The 17,425-nt window shown below is 50.7% G+C and overlaps 1 long non-coding RNA gene across 1 annotated transcript in view; it reads right to left on the bottom strand.

The window, feature by feature from the left end:
• Positions 1-3,776, bottom strand: part of LOC141168449 (uncharacterized) — a 176,924-nt gene extending 173,148 nt beyond the window's left edge. Inside the window, exon 1 of the long non-coding RNA XR_012252190.1 lies at positions 3,559-3,776. This is a non-coding gene — a long non-coding RNA (uncharacterized lncRNA). The remainder of the gene's footprint in view (positions 1-3,558) is intronic.
• Positions 3,777-17,425: the final 13,649 nt, after the last annotated feature.

The raw sequence follows: 17,425 nt of genomic DNA, 5'->3' as shown, positions 1-17,425 counted from the left end.
AGGAGCCTTTATGACAGAAAATACCCAAAAATGACACCATTCTAAAAACTGCACCCCTCAAGGTGCTCAAAACCACATTCAAGACGTTTATTCACGTGCTTCACAGGAACTGAAGCAATGTGGAAGGAAAAAATGAACATTTAACTTTTTTTCACACAAATTTTATTTCAGGCCCCAAATTTTTAATTTTCTCAAGGGTAACAAGAGAAAATGGGCCACAAAATTTGTTGTGCAATTTCTCCTGAGTAAGCCGATACTTCATATGTGGGGGAAAACCACTTTTTGGGTGCATGGCAGGGTTCGGAAGGGAAGAAGCACCATTTGACTTTTTGAATGTAAAATTTGCTTGAATAATTAACGGATGTCATGTCACATTTGGGGAGCCCTTGATGCGCCTAAACAGTGGAAGCCCCCCACAAGTGACCCCATTTTGGAAACTTGACCCCTCTAGGATTTTATCAAGGGGTATGGTGAACATTTTGAACCCAGAGGTACGACACAGAATTTGATAACATTACTTCATCATATTGAATAAGTTGTCAAAAAATATATACGGGGATGGCTCGTGTATGGCAGGCAATCCCCGCGTGTTTTTTTTGGCTGTGTAACAACCGCAAAATATGCGGGGCGAGGACTCGAGCATGTCACTCGAGCACCCGAGGTACTCAGTGCATACCCGAGCACCCGATGCAAACTCAAGTAGTGAGCACTTGTGCTCAACACTAGTCACAATATCGTCATCATTTTTTTTTCTTTACTATTGAAAACATCCCAACCCTAACCCTAGCACAACCCTAACCCTATCGTTAATCATAACCGTAATCCTAACCCTGGGCTAACCCTAACTCTAACCCTAACCCTGGGCTAACCCTAACCCTGGGATAACCCTAAACCTAAAGCTGGGCTAACCCTAACTCTGGGATAACCCTAACCCTAACCCTGGGCTAACCCTAACCCTGGGCTAACCTTAACCTTAACCCTGGGCTAACCCCAACCCTAACCCTGGGCTAAGCCTAACCCTTGGCTAACCCTAATCTTGGGCTAACCCTAAAACTGTGCTAACCCTAACCCTGGGTTAACTCTAACCATAACTCTGTGCTAACCCTAACCCTAACTCTGGGATAACCCTAACCCTAACTCTGGGATAACCCTAACCCTGGGCTAACCCTAACCCTGAGCTAACCCTAACCCTAACCCTGGGCTAACCCTAACCCTGGGCTAACCCTAACCCTGACAAAAAAAAAAAAATATATTATAATTTTTATTTACCTAAGGGGGTTACAAGGGGGGTTTGATTTATTTATTTTTTATTCTTTTTGATCACTGTGATATGGTTTATCGGAGGATGGCGGAGCTACCGGGAGGTTCGGTGGGGGGCTTCATTTCTCCCTCCTCTGACATGTATATCATGTCAGAGAAGAGAGAAATGATTGCAAACTAGGGACCGGAAAAAACGGCCCTGATCATATTCTCCAGGGTCTCAGCTACCTCCAGTAGCTGAGACCCCGGAGAATTTCCGACTCTGGGGGGCACTGCAGCCTTATTCCTCAGCGTCGCATTTTCACGTCCCTGAGGAATAAGTACCCTTAACTGCCGCCGTGAAAATGCGTTACGGTGGTCGTTAAGGGGTTAACTGCGGGAGTCTAGAGTAACTAGGCTGGTATGTAACGTATGTGCAGTGTGTGTATGTGCATATGTATGTATGTGCAGTGTGTGTATATGCATGTGTATGTGCAGTGTGTGTGTGATGACATGATTATATTTGAATAAATGTTGATTTTTTTGTTCAAGAATAAGTGTGGATTGGAAGTAAAATAAGACATCCTCTGAAAATATCCTCTGAAAATAAGCCCTAACCCATCTTTCGAAGCAAAAAATAATATAAGCCCCTGTCTTATTTTCGGGGTAAAGGCCCCGTCACACTTAGCGACGCTGCAACGATCCCGACAACGATACGACCTGTCAGGGATCGTTGCAGCGTCGCTATGTGGTCGCTGGTGAGCTGTCAAACAGGCAGGCTCACCAACGATCAGGGGAGCAGCGACATCGTGGAAAGAATCTTTCCACGATGTCCTGCTCCTGGTTGCCAGCCTGCTGCTGAAGCAGGAGCAGGCTGGTAACCATGGTAAACATCGGGTTACTAGGGGCACACGCGTACCTAGTAACCCGTTGTTTATCATGGTTACCACTCTGCTACAGTGAGCGGGAGGTTACCGCTCACTTTAGCAGGCTCGTAACCATGATAAACAGCGGGTTACTAAGTGCGCGTGTGCCCCTAGTAACCCGATGTTTACCATGGATACCAGCCTGATCGTTGGTCCCGCTAGTCACACACAGCGATGTGTGCTGACCAGCGGGAGGGCAACGACCAAAAAATGGTCCAGGACACTTTGCAGCGATCAGCGACCTCACAGCAGGGGCCTGATCGCTGCAAAGTGTCACACATAGCGACATCGCTGGTGAGGTCGCTGTTGCGTCACCAAAACCGTGACACAGCAGCGATCTCGCTAGCGATCTCGCTATGTTAGACGGGGGCTTAACGCAGTAGTTGCTTGGAGGTAGGCCTTGATATCCTTCCTTGTCTTCATAGCCTATATACTTTAGATAGCAGTCAGCAGTCATGTTTTCAATGGGGAGAGTAAAGTAAACAACTAAGAAAACACCTCTGGTGGTACTTTTATCCCAAGGAAAAAATGAATGGGCCATTAAAATTGAACAAGTCTGATAATCTCTGATCCTTCAACATTATTTATGGGTGAAGCAACAAGTATCAAATATGTATAGGAACCTTAAAAGACAAAAGATTCTGGGTTTTTATGAAACTTACACCCAGAAGTCACAATATTTTTACTTATAGTTCAATTTTGACCTGCTTTGTATTAATCAATGTATGCATCGCTTAATGCTACATATATAACCTTGCTTTATATTGGTTTTAGCCAGTCATCCTGACAATATGCATGGTATATAAATCATACATTCGTGTATCCTCAAGTCTTTTTACTTTAAATAATGTATTACCATATCTCACAGTTACTCATCTGTCCTTCTTCTGTCTGATTCTAGATTGGTTGCAGTCCATCATCCCAGTTTGAATTATAATTCCATTTCCATACACGACAAAGTTCAGTCTTCTCTTATTAGACAATGACTTTGGATTTGCAAAAACAAGGTCATCCAAATGTTTGATTGTCTGACAATATAAACAACAATGAACCTTATCAGCTCTAGCATGTGTGGGATAAGAACTAAGTTTGATGAAAGGCTAAAGGCTGTTTTGTGTCTGGCACTATGGCATATGTTCAAATGAATGTTCTGTCTTCATCTTGCTGATGCCATTATGTTAATATTGTTTATCTCCATCATACCCATGAGGGCTTACATTCAAGACAAAGTATTTTCCACAGACCAAACACTGCAGCACCTACAATAGCAACACACTTGGGATTGAAAGGAGTGAGGGTTGAGTTCCTGGTACCCAAATTACTTTTTTTTCCCAAGCAAAAGGCTATTTACAGCTTTACACTGTTTGCATTTTTGTATTTTCTATTTACTTACTTAGTGCAAAATTAAGCAACTTTCCAAATAGTCTTCACTTAAAATTTCCTTCCAGTTGTTTGTTGTAGAGTCTCTGTAACACCTGCACATAACTTTCTTTCCCGCTGCTTTAGAAATAGATCGACCAACCAACTTCTCCGGTCTGTGTCAACTCTCCACACTTCACCACTCTTCCATTAAGTGGCATTTAAACTGGTATTCGTGAGCGAGCACTGGGAAAAACCTTGTTTCACTTTTATCTTGCCCTGTAAACAGGATGCCGATCACCCGATGAATCAGCAAAATGCTAATTCATAGGGTGAAATACTCTTTTGTGCGACATAAAAGATCATTGTTCTCGGTGGAGCATAATCCTATGTAAACTGCAGAGAATAATGCAGTCTATGCACAAGAATGATCTAATATAGATTGCTCAGTGTGCATCATTTACTTTTATCAGTCAGTGTAAACTTTGTTACATACCTGTCCCAGGTCCGGGCTCTGCTCCCTTCACCTCAGTCCACTGCACACTGTTGTGCTCCACGTTAGGCTTTGTAGGTTGTCCGGCATGTGACATCATCTCCCTAGACATTTCAAAGCCCAATAAGACACACACCTGTGTCTTAGTATTAGCACTCTGGTGTTTGGTGTGCTTCACCATTTGTGCTCCAACTCTGATCCTGCATACCTACAGCTCAGCAGATTGACCCTCGCTTTACCATCTCTGCATTCACCCTTGCTTCATTCCATTGCACCTGTACTTCTGGTCCTGCATGTGCTGAGTCCTTTTTTTCCTGTGTGCCTTCAGTTCCTGCTGCACCAACGCCCCAGGCCCATGTGCCCACCCGGACCTTGGGCTTGGTGGATCCATCTCATCAGGTGAGCCGAAACAAACATGAATTCAAATGACCCCCAATTGGTAAAAGTCCTTACTCTTCTCTTCCCCAAATCCCTCTTATGATTTCCTACATAATTCACTATGCTGGCCTTTAATAGGGCATACATTAAAGACATCTGCAATTATAAGAATGATTTTTTTTAATGCATAGGCAATCAAGGACAAATCCAAGGACACTAACCCATTAACTGAATGAAGGGGCGGCTAGCATGCGTCAGATCCTTCATTCACCTGATTAATGGGGTTCACTGGTTGGATGCTCATGATCAAACATTGAAGCGTTATCCTAAGGATAGCTCATCCATGTTTAGGTCATGGAAAACCCCAAATAGAATTGGAAAGACATTTTCTTATGTTGATGGCCAATATAACTTGCTTTTAATAAATCAACAGATCACTATGGCAATTGATTAGTCATTGTAGGCATTAAAGAGGTTGTTTCATGTTGGCTTTTTAGGACTCTTGGCTTTCTCCTTGCTCGGGGTCGGTGTTCATCTGATTGGCGCACAAGTCAAATCAGCAGCATCATCACACAGCTGGTTCAAACTGCGCTCTTTTTGATGCTGCAAGCAGAAGTAATTTTACCTCTGCAGCATTGGAGAAGTGCAATGGCAGTAAAGCTGGCCAATTCCTGCAATCTGACCAGCTTCAGAGAAGCACTTACAAGGTCTATAGAAAAAAGCTGTGGCCACTGCTGATAGAATGCCGGCAGGGCCGGCGTCAGTGACTCGCCCCCTGGGCCGTGGGGCACTCGGATCCGGGCAATAGGGGAACGATGGGAGTAGTAGTGGCAACCCGGTTCCGTGGCTCAGGGTGGTCAGGCCAGTGGTAGTCCGTTATGTGCTGTTGATTATGTCCGACTACGCCACCCGTGGATTTGCGGTCATTAGGAACCGCCGCTGCATGCAGACCGCTGAGGCTGATGAGGTGTGCAGCTAGGGTAGTATGACTCCTCACGGGAAGAGTGCGGCCCCAGGGCAGTATAATGGATGGTGGGAGTGATGGTGGTGAGAGTCCCAGTACCGGTAGTGCTGGAGGCGCGAAGGAGCACACAGACAATAGGTTGCAGTCCAGGGTCTTTACTGAAACAGGTAAACTGACCCATAAACAGTCCCAGCTAGGAGGGGACCTGGATGTCTGAGAGCAACGGGGAAATTGGCCCTGGTCAGGGTGAGGGTGTAGGCCTACCGTGCTTTCTGTTCTCCTTCTGGCTATCTCCTCGTTATAGGGTAACAGCCCACGTTTCCGAGCTTTCCGTGTATTCTCGCCTGTATGGCCTGCGACGTGGGTTCCTTTCTGCTCCCAGCCTTGTACGGCTTTACTGGTCCCTTCGGTTGTGGCAGGGCCTCCAGGCTTCTTAGGCCAAGGAATATACAGTCCCTTGCGAACTGGTTATCTGCTGGAGGATGTGGAATCCTCCCAGCCTCAGACACCAAAGTCTGGTAAAGTAAGTCTTTTATCTGCCAAGACAGGCTCTCGCCGCCTCTTGTCTCTGGCTTGTGGCTCTCCTCCTCCCACACTTCCTCTTAGGTGCAATACAACTTTCTGTCCCTGCTCTGCTCCGGGACACGTCTCAGTGCTGAGACAGGCCGTCAAGTTCTCTCTAACCCTGCCCCCAGCACCAGCTTTTATAGGGGCAGCCAGCTCCCCCTACTGGCCTGAGACAGGAGGCATTGCATGCTAATATTCCCCTGACTAGAGAACCTCCCCCTTGCTCTCAGACACAGCTTTAATTACACTTGTGGCATCCAGGCCAGGGTGACACATTCCCCCCTAGTGAAATTTAGTACTCCGGGACTAAACAGTAAACAAAGACAATGTGCATAACCATAAAACATTATCAGGAAAGTGACGCACAAATTGAGTTCTTAAGGTCACAGTGTGGCCTGTGACCGGGTGTCCATATCACCAATACAACGGGGAGCCTTAACCAGGTGGGGGTCTGTCCTACCCCAAGTCCTTCACAGTCTTAGTTCATTCCTTGGTTAGGCTCCGAACACAGTCCATACAAAGTCCCGGTTATAAAAAGTCCATAACCTTTGAGTCCTCACAGTAGCTGCAAGAAACTGAAACACACTATTAATAAACATGCAGGTAACTTGGCAAACATTTCAACATTTGGCAACAGGGTTATTTACAATTTTAGTGCGCTCTATATTCTCCAGCGAGCGGGTATCTGCCCCTTTGTGCTCCTGGTTGACCTACGTAGCCCACTGTTTGGTGGTGGACCAACCTGGCTTTCCCCACTAGCATTAGGGGTACAGCTACCAGCTGGGTGTACAGGTAGGGCAGGCAGCTGTCTGCGGGTCCTTTGGCTTACCGCAGGCATGGCAGGCTCACTGTCAGCAGAGGGTTGACTCTCCTGGGCTGCTGGTACAGGCTCTTCTGCCTCTGGAACCGCTTGCTCCTCTTCACCTTCCGGCTCTGGTGTTGGTTGTTGCTGTGCCGGTTGCAGGAAATGCAGGACGGGTACCACTATGGCATCATTTATGCGAGTCCAGGACTGAGGGAACTCTCCGAGAACGGTGCTGATCATTTCTTCCTTGTCCTCTGTGGGTTCAAGGTCACTCTGATCTTCTTCTGCACTACGGAGTTGCTCGGGGCATCTTTTGAGGTGGTCTCTGGAGACGGTGCTAGTGGTTTCTCCTCCGTCCTTGGTGATTACGCACACCTTTGGGTTGTCGTGGTCAGACTGCAGTACGGTGTAGGGTTCCCTTTCCCACTGGTCGTCCAACTTATGTAGCCTTCTCTTCCGCTTCAGGACTTGCTCACCAGGTTCTAGGGGACCAGCAGGGGCGTGTTGGTTGAAGAGTTTTTCTTGCCTCTCTCTCACCTGGGCCAGGCTCTTCTCCACACTCTCCTGTACCTTATTGTACTGCAGTTGCCTTTCCGTATCCCAGTCCGCACCCGGGGAGGTGTCCTCAGGTATTAGGACTCCCATCTCCAGGTCTACGGGCAGCTTACCTGGTCTGGCTCGCATCAGGTAAGCCGGGGTGCAGTTTGTAGCATTCACCGGGATATTGTTGTATAGGTCTATCAGGTCCGGCAGTTTTTCTGGCCACAGGCTGCGTTCCTCCAGGGGCAACGTCTTCAGGAGATCAATGACTATATTGTTCATCTTCTCACACATCCCGTTGGTTTGGGGGTGGTAAGGCGTTGTACGAATCTTCTTACAGCCATAGAGGTTGCAGAACTCCTGGAAGATTTCAGCCTCGAACGCTGGACCCTGGTCTGTCAGGACCTGTTCCGGATACCCGTGTGGACGGCAGAAATATTGCTGGAAGGCTCTGGCCGCTGTTTGGGCTGTCAAGTCCTTTACCGGGACCACCACTAGAAAACGGGAATAGTGGTCCACGATTGTCAGGGCATAGATGTATCCAGACCGGCTTGGAGCCAATTTGACGTGGTCCAGAGCTACCAGCTCAAGAGGCTGCGTGGTGACGATGGGCCTCAAGGGTGTCTTCTGGCTGGTGCGGTCCTTCCTCCTCAGGTGACAAGGGCCACAGTCTCTGCACCACTTTTCTACAGCTCCTCTCATGCCGACCCAAAAGAACCTTCCTCTTAGCAGGAACTCCAGTTTCTTCCAACCGAAGTGCCCCGCTCTGTCATGGTAAGCCCCCAGGACCATAGCTGCATCCCGCCTTGCGACCATGACTTGCCAGGTCAGCTCGTGCGTCCGGTGGTTGACAATCCTTCTGCACAACTTGCCTTCGTAGAGGAACAGCTTGCTCTTCTCTTTCCATAGCTGCTTGGCTTCCTCTGGGGCATCCGGATCCATGCAGGCGTCTTCCTGGGTCAGCAGATCTTTCACCAGGCGGATGGCAGGGTCACTATCTTGGGTCTCGGCCCAGCTGTGGTGAGGTAGGGGATTGATCATCACGGTTGTTAGATCCTCCTCCTTCACGCGGTGGGAGTATTGAGCGGCTACATACCGGTGAAACGCGGGGAGCTCTATCTCCTCCAGCTCTTCTGGGTCTTCGTCACCTTCAGGTAAGTGAGGCATCCTCGATAGGGCGTCAGCGTTGGCATTGGTTTTGACGGCCCGGTACTTGATCACGAAGTCATAGTTGGAGAGACGGGCCATCCACCGCTGTTCTAGGGCACCCAGTCTTGCATTGTCCAGGTGTGTCAACGGGTTGTTGTCCGTGTACACGGTGAACTTTGCGGAGGCCAGGTAATGCTTGAAGCGTTCCGTCACGGCCCACACCACCGCCAAGAATTCTAGCTTGAAGGAGCTGTAATTCTCCGGGTTCCTCTCGGTGGGCCTCAGCTTCCGGCTGGCGTACGCCATCACCCTTTCTCTGCCTTGTTGGTTATGGGACAGTACGGCTCCCAGTCCCACATTACTGGCATCTGTGTGGAGAATGAAAGGCTGGCCATAATCAGGGTAGGCCAGGATCTCGTCCCCTGTGAGGGCCATCTTTAGCTGGCGGAAGGACTCCTCTTCCGGTTTATCCCACTTGAAGGGCGGCTTTTGGCTCCTGGACTTAGACTGTCCGATCAGGAGGTCCTGCATAGGAGCTGCCATCTTAGTGAACCCGGGGATGAACCTTCGGTAGTAGCCTACCAACCCGAGAAACTGTCTCACCTCTTTGATGTTCGAGGGGCTTGGCCAGCTCTTGATTGCCGTGACCTTGTCAGGGTCGGGGGCCACTCCTTCCGCGCTTACCACGTGCCCTAGGTACTGGACCTTTGGTTTCAGCAGGTGACACTTCGATGGTTTCACCTTCAGGCCGTAGCCTGCCAGGGCTTCGAACACCTCGGCCAGGTGCTTTAGATGGTCCTCGTAGGTTTTCGAATAGACGTTCACGTCGTCCAGGTAATGGAGGACCGTCTCGAAGTTTCGGTGCCCTAGACAGCATTCCATCAACCGCTGGAAGGTCCCTGGTGCGTTGCAGAGCCCGAAAGGCATACAGTTGAACTCACTCAGTCCCATCGGGGTGGTGAAGGCGGTCTTCATCTTGTCAGCCTCTGCCACAGGAACCTGCCAGTACCCGCTAGTAAGGTCCAAAGTAGAAAAGAAGTTAGCTGATTTTAGTGCGGCTAAAGACTCCTCTATTCTAGGCAGCGGATATGCTTCTTTGTGAGTGATACGGTTGATTTGTCTATAGTCCACGCACATTCTCATGGTGCCGTCTTTCTTTTTCACCAGAACCAAGGGGGCTGCCCAGGGGCTACAGCTGTCTCTAATGACCCCAGCTTCTTTCATTTCTCTTAGCATGCCCTTGGCGTTCTGATAATGTGCAGGGGGTACAGGCCAGTGTCTCTCTTTTATTGGTGGGTGGCTCCCTGTGGGGAAGGGGGGGGTTCTATCCCCTTTACTCTGCCGAAGTCTAGCGGGTGCTTACTAAAGACTCTCTCGTACTCCTGTACCACCCGGTAGACTCCTTGTTTTTGGTGCAGGGGAGTGTCAGCACCCACATGGAGTTTCTGGCACCAGTCCTCCTTTTGTTTCTGGGAGCCATTACCCTCCGCCTGAGGAGATGGAGGCAAGGGTTCCACGGCCCTGATAGCTTTGTGTTCGACAACAAACAGTTTGGCGAGTGTAGCGTACCTAGGTAAGTGTACTTCCCTCTCCCCAATGTTGAGGATGCGGACGGGCACCCTCCCATGACGGACATCAACCACCCCCCGGGCTGTCAAAATGGTGGGCCTGCTGTCTGAGTACACGGGTTCTACCATGGCTTGGTAGTCTCTACCTCTCAACCCGATTGCAGTCCGACACCAAATCATCATTTCACTTTTGGGAGGCATGGAAATGGGGAATGGGTCACTCAGTCTTACGCTACCGATCTCACCACCAGACACTTCTACCTGCTGCCGTCTCATCAGGGCTTTTATCTCCTTGTTGAGGACTCTCTGTTGGCTGGAACTAGCATTCATCGCCACCTGTTGTAAGATTACAATTACCTCTGAAAGACAATTTTCAATTACGTTAGTACCCACAGTTATTTTAGGGTGACTTTCACGACGGTCAATGTCCACAATAATCACTCCCTGTGCCAGCAGTTCAACTTTACCAATTTTAATGGTCATCTCCTTGAACCCCATCTGCGGCACGGGTAAGCCATTACTGGCGATGATGCTCAAGTTACTGTCTGGATACCGTGTGATATCAGCATCAGTCCAATACTGCTTAAAAAGTACATAAGGGATAGTGGCTCATGGGGATACCGTCCAGCACCACGGGTAAAACCGGGCGCCCCCCAACGTACTTATCACGCCAATTATAAGGGCCTGGTGATCTTATGCCTGGGGGTTGGCCCTCTGCCCCAGGTTGGACCCGTTTAAATTACAGTACCTGGAAATGTGTCCGGGCTGGTTGCATCGACGGCAAATGGGCTGTTCATCCTCTGCGTAGCGGTCTGTGGGCCTCCCTCGGAACGACGGGATCCTCCTCTGTCGACGCCACGGGACATCCTCCGGACTTGAAGCCGGCTCGATGGGTCTTGATGGGTCCACTTGCAACGCCTGGACGGTCCTGGTCAATGCCGCGACGCTCCTGGTCAGCTCCTGGACTTGGTGGTGCAGGTCTTTCGATGGGGCTTGGTTCAGGACCTGTGCATCAGCCCCCATGGAGTCCATAGAGGAGGGCGCCGCCTCCTGGTGGTAGGTGAAAGCAGGGCGCCGGGGGGTTATAGCGCCACTTGTTGCGGATTCACGGAGCACCCTTATGGCCCTGTCCTTGAATTGGGCAAAGGTCAGATCAGGGTTCTGAAAGAACATGAGGCGCAGCTGGGTTCTGTGGGCGCTAGACAGCAGACCTTCTATGAACTGTTCTGTTAGGAGCTTATCCGTATCCTGCACGCTGCCTGGGTCAGCTTGTTGGATGGCCCTCAGGGCTTCCTGCAAATTTAGGGCATAGTCTCTGATGCTGTCCTGTGCCCGCTGCTTACAACCATAGAACCTCATTTTAATCTCAGCGGAGGTACGTGTGTCAAAGGTACCCCGCAGCCGGGCCAGAATACCCTTCACAGTCCTTTTCTCCTCAGTGGGCCATGATTTTACCTCCCTTTGGGCTGCGCCAGTTAACTGCCCTGTCAATATGCTGACCTTCTGTTCCTCTGTCAGGGGGTAAACCTGGAACAAACTGTATAGCCTTTCCTTAAAGTCAGTTAGGGCATGGGGCTCCCCTGAGTACTTGGGCAGCCAGGCCGCTCCAGGGATGTAGGGCAGGGAAAATGGCATCACCGCTGCTGCAGCTGCGTTGGTGGTAGTGGGCGCTTCTGTATCCGACATCTTCCACCCCCCTAGTTAAGCGTGGCCTACCTTCCGACGATCCTCTTCTGTAGGCCGCGACTCCGCTGCTGCTGCTATGGACGAGGACCTGGCGTCGCGTCCTGATGACGTCAGCGTAGCTCTCTCTCCCTTCCAGGACCTTGCGCAGCGTCGGTGCGTGGGGCGGAGCTTCAGATCTCGCGCGGTTTAGATGTCCACGCCCCTCTTCTTCCCGCGCGGCGTCCTGAAGATGACGTCCGATGGCGGGAAGCAGCTGCGGATGGCGGGAAGACGGCAGAAGACGGCAGGAAACGGTCCAAGATGGCGTCTGATGGCGGGAATCGGCTCCGGATGGCGGGAAACGACTCCGGACGGCGGGAAACTTCGCCACAGGTAAGTTACAAAAGTCTTTTTCAGGCACGCAGTACCCGGTGGTTGCGGGCACGAAATCCTGCCGACTACGCCAAAGCTGACTCGCCCCCTGGGCCGTGGGGCACTCGGATCCGGGCAGTAGGGGAACGATGGGAGTAGTAGTGGCAACCCGGTTCCGTGGCTCAGGGTGGTCAGGCCAGTGGTAGTCCGTTATGTGTTGTTGATTATGTCCGACTATGCCACCCGTGGATTTGCGGTCATTAGGAACCGCCGCTGCAAGGCAGACCGCTGGGGCTGATGATGTGTGCAGCTGGGATGGTGTGACTCCCCACGGGAAGAGTGCGGCCCCAGGGCAGTGTAGTGGATGGTGGGAGTGATGGTGGTGAGAGTCCCAGTACCGGTAGTGCTGGAGGCGCGAAGGAGCACACAGACAATAGGTTGCAGTCCAGGGTCTTTACTGAAACAGGTAAACTGACCCATAAACAGTCCCAGCTAGGAGGGGACCTGGATGTCTGAGAGCAACGGGGAAATTGGCCCTGGTCAGGGTGAGGGTGTAGGCCTACCGTGCTTTCTGTGCTCCTTCTGGCTATCTCCTCGTTATAGGGTAACAGCCCACGTTTCCGAGCTTTCCGTGTATTCTCGCCTGTATGGCCTGCGACGTGGGTTCCTTTCTGCTCCCAGCCTTGTACGGCTTTACTGGTCCCTTCGGTTGTGGCAGGGCCTCCAGGCTTCTTAGGCCAAGGAATATACAGTCCCTTGCGGACTGGTTATCTGCTGGGGGATGTGGAATCCTTCCAGCCTCAGACACCAAAGTCTGGTAAATTAAGTCCGTGATCTGCCAAGACAGGCTCTCTTCGCCTCTTGTCTCTGGCTTGTGGCTCTCCTACTGCCACACTTCCTCTTAGGTGCAGTGCAACTGTCTGTCCCTGCTCTGCTCTGGGACAAGTCTCAGTGCTGAGACAGGCCATCAAGTTCTCTCTAACCCTGCCCCCAGCACCAGCTTTTATAGGGGCAGCCAGCTCCCCCTACTGGCCTGAGACAGGAGGCATTGCATGCTAATGTTCCCCTGACTAGAGAACCTCCCCCTTGCTCTCAGACACAGCTTTAATTACACTTGTGGCATCCAGGCCAGGGTGACACACAGTCATCAAAGCAAAAGGTGGTTACTTTGAAGAACCTAGAATATAAGACATATTTTCAGTTGTTTCACACTTTTTGATAAGTATATAATTCCACATGTGTTAATTCATAGTTTTGATGCCTTCAGTGTGAATGTACAATTTTCATAGTCAAGAAAATACAGAAAAATCTTTAAATGAGAAGGTGTGTCCAAACTTTTGGTCTGTACTCTATAATATTCTATCAGAAACACTCCTGGGCCCTGATGCAAAATATGCCTCCAATTATCATGTGCCATTTGGATATTTGTGCCTATTTACATGGCAGCAGGGTCTGTGGACCTTCTCAGGTCTGGGTCTTGGCATAACTTTTTTGCATCTAAATTTTGGCAAAAAATGTAAACTTATCTTCTATTTCTAAAAAACATACTAAACAGGTCGAAAGCTAGATGTGAAAATATGCTCTAACAATTGCCAAAATTTGGTATATTTACATCCAAAGTTGGGATGCAAACATAATAATAAATCTGAAAATTAGTAATGCGCATAGATAACACATGAGTGGTGATGCATAGTTTCATAGTTTTTAAGGTAGAAGGTAGACTCTTTGTGACTGCAGACTTGTGAATCTTCACATTGCGCACTCTGCATGCTATGAGGATTCTCTGATGCCGGCGCTGTGAATGGCGGGTACGTGACTGTAAGTATGTTTTTTGCATACATGTTATTACGTGGCAACTAGATGGGTGCAGCCTCGCTCAAAGCAATTGTATTAAGGTGGGCAGGGCACAGTGTAGTTGGAATGTGTCTGGAAGTATGCAGATCACATATTTGAGGCCACATGATCGCCCATTTCCGACACCGGCACCGGAGAGTCCTCACAGCGCGCAGTGCACACAATGTGAGGATTCACAAGTCTGCAGTCCCATAGAGTACAAGTCTGCAGTCACTCTGAGGCCGGACAACCACTGTAAGTCCTTTATTGGGTAGAGGTAAGCAACTTTGCAATTTTCTCAAGAATGAAGGGATTTTTAATTTTATTGTTTACTGCTTGTTCCCTACTGTATGTTATTGTCGACTCCGGCAGTCAGGGCCGGCTCCAGGTTTTTCTGGGCCCCGGGCGAAAGAGTCTCAGTGGGCCCCTTTAACACATACCACGATTCATGATGCAGAGATATGGCGGAGAAATATATATATATATATATATATATATATATATATATATATATATAGTACAATGCAAAGATTTCACTTCTTACATTACATGAGTGATATCTATTGTAAATTCCACAATAGCTCAGAAACCGGTGAATCGCTCCACACAGAATACTGGCCTCCATATAAGGCTCCATACGGAATACTGGCCCCATATAACGCTTCATACGGAATACTGGCCCCCATATAAGGCCCCATACGGAATACTGGCCCCCATATAAGGCCCCATACGGAATACTGGCCCCCATATAAGGCCCCATATGGAATACTGGCCCCCATATAAGGCTCCATGCGGAATACTGACCCCCATATAAGGCTCCATGCGGAATACTGACCCCCATATAAGGCTCCATGCGGAATACTGGCCCCCATATAAGGCTCCATACAGAATACTGGCCCCCATATAAGGCTCCATACGGAATACTGGCCCCCATATAAGGCTCCATACGGAATACTGGCCCCCATATAAGGCTCCATACGGAATACTGGCCCCCATATAAGGCTCCATACGGAATACTGGCCCCCATATAAGGCCCCATACGGAAAACTGGCCCCCATATAAGGCCCCATACGGAAAACTGGCCCCCATATAAGGCCCCATACGGAATACTGGCCCCCATATAAGGCCCCATATGGAATACTGGCCCCCATATAAGGCCCCATACGGAATACTGGCCCCCATATAAGGCCCCATACGGAATACTGGCCCCCATATAAGGCTCCATACAGGATACTGGTCCCCTTATAAAGCTCCATACAGGATACTGGCCCCCATATAATGCTCCATACAGGATACTGGTCCCCTTATAAAACTCCATACAGGATACTGACCCCCATATAACGCTCCATAAAGGATACCGGTCTCCTTATAACGCTCCATACAGGATACCGGTCCCCTTATAACGCTCCATACAGGATACTGGCCCCCATATAATGCTGCATGCAGGCTGTTACCCCCCAGATAATGCCCCATACAGGCTGTCCCCCCCTTATAATGCTCCATGCAGGCTGTTACCCCCCACATAATGCCCCATACAGGCTGCCCCCCCCCCCCTTATAATGCTCCATGCAGGCTGTCCCCCCCCACATAATGCACTATGCTGGCTGCCCCCCCCTTTATAATGCACTATGCAGGCTGCCCCCCCCCTTTATAATGCCCCATGCAGGCAGTCCCCCCCTCTCTTTATAATGCTCCATGGAGGATGCCACCCCCCCCTTCTCTTTATACTGCCCCATGCCTCCATACATTAAAAAAAAATAATCAAATACTCACCTCCCTTCTCCTCACCAGCTACCTGCTGCCTGCTGCCCGCTGCTCGGGTCCGAACTCCAGCGTTGTCGGCGTCTTCCCGCTCTGCGCTGCTTGTGACGGCATAGGGGAGGGCGCGTTGTAAAGATGTCACTGCACCCTCTGACCTGAGACGTCACAGGGAGCGCAGAGCAGGAAGACAGCTGATCTGCGGAGGCACGGGGAGAGGTAAGTATCCGGCTGCCGGGGCCCTGAGCAAGCGGCGGAGAAGGGCGGGCGCTGACACCGCTCTCCTCCGCCCATAGCCCAGCGGGGTGCGCGACCGCCAGTGGGCCCCTCTGCCTGCTCAGGGCCCCGGCATTTGCCCGGGTGCGCCGGGTGCTGATGTGTCACCCTGGCCTGGATGCCACAAGTGTAATTAAAGCTGTGTCTGAGAGCAAGGGGGAGGTTCTCTATTCAGGGGAACATTAGCATGCAATGCCTCCTGTCTCAGGCCAGTAGGGGGAGCTGGCTGCCCCTATAAAAGCTGGTGCTGGGGGCAGGGTTAGAGAGAACTTGACGGCCTGTCTCAGCACTGAGACGTGTCCCGGAGCAGAGCAGGGACAGAAAGTTGTATTGCACCTAAGAGGAAGTGTGGGAGGAGGAGAGCCACAAGCCAGAGACAAGAGGCGACGAGAGCCTGTCTTGGCAGATAAAAGACTTACTTTACCAGACTTTGGTGTCTGAGGCTGGGAGGATTCCACATCCTCCAGCAGATAACCAGTTCGCAAGGGACTGTATATTCCTTGGCCTAAGAAGCCTGGAGGCCCTGCCACAACCGAAGGGACCAGTAAAGCCGTACAAGGCTGGGAGCAGAAAGGAACCCACGTCGCAGGCCATACAGGCGAGAATACACGGAAAGCTCGGAAACGTGGGCTGTTACCCTATAATGAGGAGATAGCCAGAAGGAGCACAGAAAGCACGGTAGGCCTACACCCTCACCCTGACCAGGGCCAATTTCCCCGTTGCTCTCAGACATCCAGGTCCCCTCCTAGCTGGGACTGTTTATGGGTCAGTTTACCTGTTTCAGTAAAGACCCTGGACTGCAACCTATTGTCTGTGTGCTCCTTCACGCCTCCAGCACTACCGGTACTGGGACTCTCACCACCATCACTCCCACCATCCATTATACTGCCCTGGGGCCGCACTCTTCCCGTGGGGAGTCATACTACCCTAGCTGCACACCTCATCAGCCCCAGCGGTCTGCATGCAGCGGCGGTTCCTAATGACCGCAAATCCACGGGTGGCGTAGTCGGACATAATCAACAGCACATAACGGACTACCACTGGCCTGACCACCCTGAGCCACGGAACCGGGTTGCCACTACTACTCCCATCGTTCCCCTATTGCCCGGATCCGAGTGCCCCACGGCCCAGGGGGCGAGTCAGCTTTGGCGTAGTCGGCAGGATTTCGTGCCCGCAACCACCGGGTACTGCGTGCCTGAAAAAGACTTTTGTAACTTACCTGTGGCGAAGTTTCCCGCCGTCCGGAGTCGTGTCCCGCCATCAGACGCCATCTTGGACCGTTTCCCGCCGTCTTCTGCCGTCTTCCCGCCATCCGCAGCTGCTTCCCGCCATCGGACGCCATCTTCAGGACGCCGCGCGGGAAGAAGAGGGGCGTGGACGTCAAAACCACGCGAGATCCGAAGCTCCGCCCCACGCACCGACGCTGCGCAAGGTCCTGGAAGGGAGAGAGATCGACGCTGACGTCATCAGGACGCGACGCCAGGTCCTCGTCCAGAGCAGCAGCAGCGGAGCCACGGCCTACAGAAGAGGATC

Source organism: Phyllobates terribilis, unplaced genomic scaffold, assembly GCF_046119375.1.
Source record: "Phyllobates terribilis strain yellow unplaced genomic scaffold, ASM4611937v1 Scaffold_1__5_contigs__length_1240528914, whole genome shotgun sequence".
Lineage (NCBI taxonomy): Eukaryota > Metazoa > Chordata > Amphibia > Anura > Dendrobatidae > Phyllobates > Phyllobates terribilis.
Note: the sequence above shows the minus strand (reverse complement) of the source record. Positions and strands in the feature narration are given on the sequence as shown.